The 7,844-nt window shown below is 35.2% G+C and overlaps 1 non-coding gene across 1 annotated transcript; it reads left to right on the forward strand.

The window, feature by feature from the left end:
• Positions 1 to 4,600: 4,600 nt before the first annotated feature.
• TRNAE-UUC (transfer RNA glutamic acid (anticodon UUC)) lies at positions 4,601 to 4,672 on the forward strand. The gene has a single exon. It is a non-coding gene; the product is annotated as a tRNA-Glu (tRNA).
• Positions 4,673 to 7,844: the final 3,172 nt, after the last annotated feature.

Here is a 7,844-nt window from a genome sequence, read left to right on the forward strand (position 1 = left end):
TTGTATGAACTCCATAAACAAGCTTGAAGAACAAAATCGAAAAATTAAAGTTTCACATTCTTTTAAGTTAAATTATGTCTATAGATATCCTTATATACAAATTGTAGATTTAATAATGTAGGATATTTGTAACACCGTGAATTTCAAAATAATTTTTCGCATAATATAAAAACATTTTCATTTAATTTTCATAAAAAACATCAATGTTTTAAGACTCCAATCCAAATCATACAAAATCCCACGATCACATATCATAAAAATTTCATGCGTGTGTACAGATCAAGCCGGCGCCTTTCCACGGTCATCACTAGTACCTGAAACAAGCAACACTAACACTATAAGCACAAAGCTTAGTGAGTTCCCCAAAATACCACACATAACACATATTAGCCACTTGGGGCTATAACTTTGTGGGTCCGTAGGCCCTACTCTGTGAACCCACTAGTTCTAACTCTGGGAACCTTCCGGTTCCAACTCTATAAACATGCACAGCATAAATCACATATAAATAATGCAGTACAACACATAACAGACATATAGCATACAAATACTCTATCACATAACTCTGATTACCTACTCAAGGTAAAGTATAGTGAGAAGACTCACCTCGTATATCTCGATAACTCACAGATCCTGGAAATCACTCGTGCTCAATCCTCCGAGCTATAATCCTCCTATAACATCATATATCTCTAATTAACACTTTTACCACTAAGGTTGACTACCCCTATCAAGTCAACACTGGTCAACTTTGGTCAAAAGTCAACGGTCAACTTTGACCGGACTCGGCGAGTGCACTAGGGCGACTCGGCGAGTCTATACGTGTTCACTGACTCCCTAGGATCCTCTCCTGACACGTCGAGTACACCCCCAACTCGACGAGTCCCACCTGGCATGAATCGCGGGGCCACCACGACTCAACTCGCCGAGTCTCAAGAACAACTCAGCGAGTTCCAGCTCGACTCAGTCCACCTGTCAACCCTCTCTAACTCTCCCTGACTCACTGAGTCAACCCTTAACTCGGCAAGACCACTCGCTGAGTGGTTAAGGACAATCTTCATGCTACTCGCCGAGTCTGTTCTTCGGACTCGGCGAGTCCATGCCATGCATCAACTCAATCTCGCTTCTGAGGTCAGATCCACTCCATCAACTCATATATCTGGCCCTCCCAAGCACATTCATCACGTAAAGTCACAATCTTGGCTACCATGCAACGCCTACAAGGCTTCTTTTGAAGAAATGACCTCTAAGATGGCAACCTAAGTCTCCAACTCAAAAGGAAAGACATAAAGCATGGCATTTGGGACTCTCTAGACCTACTAAGGTCCAGATCTAGGTACCATATCCCCATGGGACCTCTCACACTCTAAATACAAGGCAAACAAGGCATGAAGAAACCCTAGATTTTACCATATCAACAAAAACACGAGAATAAGCTCTGAATGATACCTCAAGAAGCTTCCTCTGTCGAAATGGAAGTAGATCCAAGCTCCCCAACTCTCCTAGCTTGACTTTCCCCTTCCTTTCTTGCAAACACACACAAAATTGGTGAATAATGGCCTCTTATCTCACTCACAAGAACTCTCAGTTGTTTTGGTGCTCTCAAGGTCAAGGTAGCCGCAATGAAGGGCCATAAGGTCCTTTAAATAGGGCTTAGGACCGGGAAATTAGGGTTTCATTAAACAACGCGGACTCGCCGAGTCCATTCCTTGGACTCGACGACTCCAGGCGCGAACCCGCGTCCAGAACCGCGATCCTACTCGGCGAGTTTGAGCTCCAACTCACCGAGTCCCCTCACAAAACACCAAAAATATATGAATAAAAGATACCTGGAAATTTGGGCTGTTACAATATTTAACACATGTTAGAATATGTATTACATAACATGTTTTTGGGAAGTTAATGAAATTTTTATTTTGGTTGTTAAATTTAGAAGACTGTTACGTTGTTCTCATCATTGGGGTTAATGTTTATATTAGATTTGTTAGAATATGTAACAATTGGCTTATTTATGTTCTTGTTTGGCAAATCTTGTGATTTTTTTATTTAAGGGGGTGGTTTGGTTAAGACTAGACGCAATGCATGCCTAAACCTCTAGATAAACCCTAAAAGTAGCCTTAACCACCCATATTTTTTTATTCTTGAGTTTTAGTGTGTTTATGAGTAAAGTTGAAGAAGGAGAAGGTGTTTTGGTGCTTGTGAAGCTAGATCCAAAGTGGTTATAGCATTGTTGTCACCTTTTGAACATTTGTAAGTCTTCAAAGATTCAAACTTTATGAATGCATGCTTCTAGATGTTTCCTTGGAGTTTGGGAAAGCTACAAGTCCAGAGCTTGTACTAAGTTGTTTTATTTACTCATTGGGGGTGAAAAAAGCTACATGATCAACCCTCCTTGAGCCATGCATCAAGCTTCTAATATTTTTTTGCCTCTTTTAAATATACGGTTTTGGAAATGTTGCATGTGGTTTTCATATGGATAAAGTTGGAAAATTTATCTATTAGGATCATTATCAGGGCCGTTCCAAACATATTGTGGGCCCAGGGCGAGAGAAAAAAATGGGCCCTTAAAAAACACAAATGTCATCAAGTTTTTTATAATAAATCAATAATTAAAAGAAAATTATTTGTACTATCTTCTAAATATAACAATTTCCATAAAAAAATTGGGCCCCTTTAAAAGATAGGCCCTAGACGGTCGCCCCTATCGCCCACCCTATAGGACGGGCCTGATCATTATTAGAAAGATTCTAGAAAGTTTGAACCATTGGCTTAAAATTTAAGCACCTTATGAGAGAAGTGCTTATGCCCAGAAAATACGGCGTGTTGAATGGAGGGTTCGTGACTATTTTGTCCTTTATTGGATGTGTCGCGTCAGAAGTAGGACGTGGTGCGTTTGTTCGTTGACCGTTGATTTTTTTGACAAGTTAAACTTTTGGTCAAACTTGCTAAAAACTTGAATTGACTAAGATTTAGGTGATGTTAAAAAAAAAAAAAAAAAAAAAAAAAAAAAAAAAAAACCTACTTTATAGACCACTTTTTGTTGCGCGACACAACACTTGCTTTATCGTAACAGTTTGTTTTTTGGATACTTCAAACTACAAAACATTTGTGTGTGTTATGTGCAGCGCAACATTTTACTTGCATTTTCAAACCTCTTCAGCTTTCATTTTTTCCAAGTGATTTTTTTTTTTGAATTTTGATATAACTTGTTTTTTTTTATAAACTTTGATTTACGGATTTGATACATTTTCCTTTTATAGTTTACACATTTTTTTTATAAAGTTTGAATTTTTTGAAAAAACTTTGAATTTTTTACCGTTTCTGTTAATAATATTTTCAGTTTCAGTTGCATCTTTTTTAATATGTGTAATTATTTTATAAATTTTGTAGACATTGTTTGCAATATTTTCTTAATTTTTTTATTATTATTTTTTTATGTTTTTTAAAATTAGTTTTTTATAGAATAAAACTGATAATTTTTTTACATTTTTTTAGATTTTTTTAGAAATTTTAGATTTTTTTTATGTTCTTTTTAGAGATCATTAATATTTTGAGACTAAAATTATTAAAATTTCGGTGTTGAAAACTATTTTCAATTTATAAAATTGGTTTATTTAAATTTCAGTTTATTGCTCAGTGTAACAGACTTCATGAATTTTCACTTATAAAAAAACAAACATCGCCTTAGTCTCTATTTGATTTAGGTGGTTTTTATAGCTAATTCTTTGATGATGGTGCTTCAGTTAAGCATGACTAAGTTTAATAGAAAAGATGGTGTAAAGAAAATTAAACTTGGATGTGCATGACAAAGTTGAAGGTGTGGTGTTCAGGGTTATTCCTACTTAAAATGCGTTGTCTCTTTTAGGCAATAACAAGTCCAACAGTCATAGTTAAATTGTTCAAGATCTAGAACGAGAGCAATGTGAGATTTTATGTTTGTAATACTGAACACTTTGTGAGGTTTAGCATAGTTTGCTGCCATGAAGGATACAATTGCAAGATTAGAAAGAAGGGCAATTTAGGGTTCTGCCATGATGCATGAGAAGAGCCAGTGAAGAAGGAAGGGATAAAATAGGAAGGTAGAGATTTTACGAGGATTTTGAGGAAGGCTATGATATCATGATAATATATAATGTTTATTTCCTTTCATTCTTTCAACGTGAGATGATACAAAGGACATATACAAAACAACATGGGCCAATACCCTACTAAGGCCAAAATCCACGATGGGCTGTGATGGACTAAATACACCAAATATTCAAATACACACACTAACAATTACAAAACAGATAAAAAAATATATATATCCACATAATTTCGAAAACATAAATTACCAACCGGCCAAAATTTTGCAATGAAACAACAATGAACATTAAAAGAGATAATTTATAAGAATATAATAAAGGTTAAATTGTTATTATTATGGAATTAAATTTCAGGCTGTTAAGCTAGATGGCACTTGAAGGTAAATGATGTAAAATACCATTTTCATTTTTCAGGATCAGTGTAATTAGATCCGGGATCCACGTTATGCATTTACATTATTTTATAGAATATGATACATAGTATTTAAGAGTGATTAGTATTAAAAGAAACAAAATCCGTTGTCGTCCAGCGGTTAGGATATCTGGCTTTCACCCAGGAGACCCGGGTTCGATTCCCGGCAACGGAATTTTTTACCAGTTTTCCATTGTAACAATCATGTAGTAGGTTGTGATTCTATCTTGTGAGTTGTGATTCTTATGAAATCACATCACCACATGCCACGTGTATCACCTTCACATTAAAATAGTGTAATTTTAACATAGATATCTTTTTACAAAACATCCACCAATAAAATATCTTTAATATTTTCATAATATAATAATATTTTCCTCCTTTTTAAATTATCAAATAATTATTATCGTTATAATTTTTATAAATAAAATTGTCATCCAATTCTTGAGGCCATATAGTATCATATCACCCTTTTAATACTATTGCATTATCAACGTTATCGTTATATTATTTTTTCAATAAACCAATAAAAATAATGAGTGTCGTACCGCACCACACTTTCTATTATTATTATTATTATTATTATTATTATTATTATTATTTTATAAATTGAATGCAATTTAATAAAACTAAAATTTTATATAATTATTAATTAATAAAAGGAAAATATTTCATTAATTTGATTAAAACCATTAAAATGATAATTTAAATAAAACGACTACATGGATAAAACGATAATTAAAATAAAAGGACTATAAAACACATCTAATTATAATATTTTTTTATAATATATGTTCTACTCTCAGAACCATATCGAACTCGTTGTAAGTGAGATGATCGATTGGTTTTATTAAAAATTACAAATCATGTTTTTTTCTCCTCATGAGTTCTTTGTTTTGCCTCTCGCACTTTCTTTTTCTCTTCCATCTTTTCTTTTTCAAAATTCAAGCGACACTCAAAATTTAAATTATAAATTTTGAAACTAGAAGCGACCTTTTGAATGCCAGAGTCACTTCTAACACCTGATGTATTTGATGAAGACCCTTTCTTTTTTCGCCCCATTGGTTAACTATTTATTCGAGTTCGAGCTCATCCTCCGATGAAATAGTATAACTCGTCTCTGACACTTTTGTTCTTTTCTCACCACCTTCTTCTTCTTCCTCGTACTCTTTTACCCATTTCGGGGATGCGGATAAAAATCTCCAAATATCAATAAATTTGAAAGATCTTTTAGTATCAATAAAATATATTTTAAGCATCGCCTCGAAATTTTTTTGATCGTTTTCCCCACTTTTCCGTTGAGTAAGAAAGTTGTTGTAAATGTCGTTGAACTCGGTAACCGATTTGTTCATCTCTCAAAACTTGCTACAACATTGGTGTTTTGTACGGTATGCCCTACGACCTATGACACTAAGTGTCAGGGGTCAAGATCATTAAACCTATACAGGGTCCCAGATTTTAAAGGAGTCTCAGGATCCTAAAACATATATCAAGATCTTTACCATCACCATTATTATTTCTTAACGAAATTAACGAATATATTTATTTTTTATTCTTCACGTGTGCATAATTAGTCAACAAAAGGTCCATCGACTCTGAAGAATCGTTTCAATCAAGCTTGAGATCCGGAAATACCAAGTCAAGGCAACGTGCAAATACTTATTCAACAAGATCCCGGAAATATCAAACTTCTAGTTATTCGACCTAGGCTATAGATACACATGTATAAATCACACTACAACACAATTTATACTAACTAAATAATTTGTGCTCATACTCTCAGGCTTACTTCTGTGATTTTCTTTCCGATTAATAAAATCAAACAAGGCAGGTGATCATAATCACCCCCCAAGGTTTTATGTCGAAGATCCTAAGAAGGAGCAATGAATTTGCTTGTAAATCACTTGTGTCATTTTGATCTCAATTTCATGTTCATATTAGTCATATCATCACACCCTCTCATACAATTTGGCTAATATCTCTTAGATTGATTTATGACCAAAACAATTTGGCGCCAACCGTGGGGCCATGGTGTTTATAATCCTCGAAAATTATGTCTACGCAATCAACCTTATCTTCATCTATTATTCCTTAAATTTCTTCAAGAAATCTTCCACCACCGCCAAGGATACCTCCTACTCATAAGAAAACTTCTAATGCTTCTAAAAAGAGTACTTCTCCGATCACTAGCCATGGTAGTGTCCATGGGATCCCAGGACCCTCCCGTTCTGATCTCCAAGAACGAACTCTTCTCTATGCTAAAGATGTTGAGCAACAGGAGGACAACATGACATTGTTCAATAGAGTTGAATGGATAATAGCATAGATTCGCAAACCCCATTAAGCGACGCCATCGATATTGCAACCCAATATCTTGAATTTCGATAGCGCAAGATCCTTAGGGAAATGTCCGGAGACTACAACCCCAACATTTGTCGTTATTCTGACCGGGGGTGTAATCCCAAACAACCAAACTCCTGTGATTCAGGATCTCGACGAAACTTTCATTACTCCTGAGAACAAATATTTTTGCAACTTCTTTGAAAGCAATACTTTTAATACTAACTATGTGGATCTTGATGTAGGGATAAGCCAAGCCATGGCCAGGGAACTTCAGCGACTAAGGCAAATGATCTTGAGCGTTCTAGGAGTAGTTCAACCTGTACTTGAAGTATCCCCCATTAGCCACAGGATCTTAAGATTTGCTCCTTCAATAGTTGATATTGAAGTTCCAAAACGTTTCCAAACTCCCAGCATGAAGCCTTACAATGGAACTACAAACCATGAGGAACACATAACACAACATAGAGAAAGAATGGAAATCATTCCCATTCCATCGCATTTAAAAAAAGCTTGTGTGTGCAAGGGTTTTGGTTCAACCCTTACATGATCAGCCTATAAATGGCTCATCACTGTTTCTCCTTACTCTATTACTTCTTTTGCTTATCTAGTTAACCTTTTAATAACCAATTCCCTTGTAACATGACATTCAAAAGGATCACTATCGATCTTTATCGAGTAGTTCAGGATCCTAAGGAACTCCCTAAGAGATTTTGTAAGCAGTTTGGAAGGGAAGCGCTAAACATCCCTAATATTGACATGACCACCACCGCGGAAGCTTTCAAAATGGGTATAAAGAAGGATTGTCCATTATATGGAGATCTTGTGATGAACCTATGCAAAATAATGGATGAAGTCAGAAGTAGAACGCTGAGATTCATAAAACTAGAAGAGGACAAAGAAATCCAGAAAAGGACCAATGCCCTAAATTCATACGACAATCCTAATAGGAAGGTCGGGTCCTCAACCATGAGATCCTACAAATCAAAGCCATACTCCAAACCTGA

This window comes from Lactuca serriola, chromosome 5, assembly GCF_051521515.1.
Source record: "Lactuca serriola cultivar US96UC23 chromosome 5, Lser_US96UC23_V15, whole genome shotgun sequence".
NCBI classification, from domain to species: domain Eukaryota; kingdom Viridiplantae; phylum Streptophyta; class Magnoliopsida; order Asterales; family Asteraceae; genus Lactuca; species Lactuca serriola.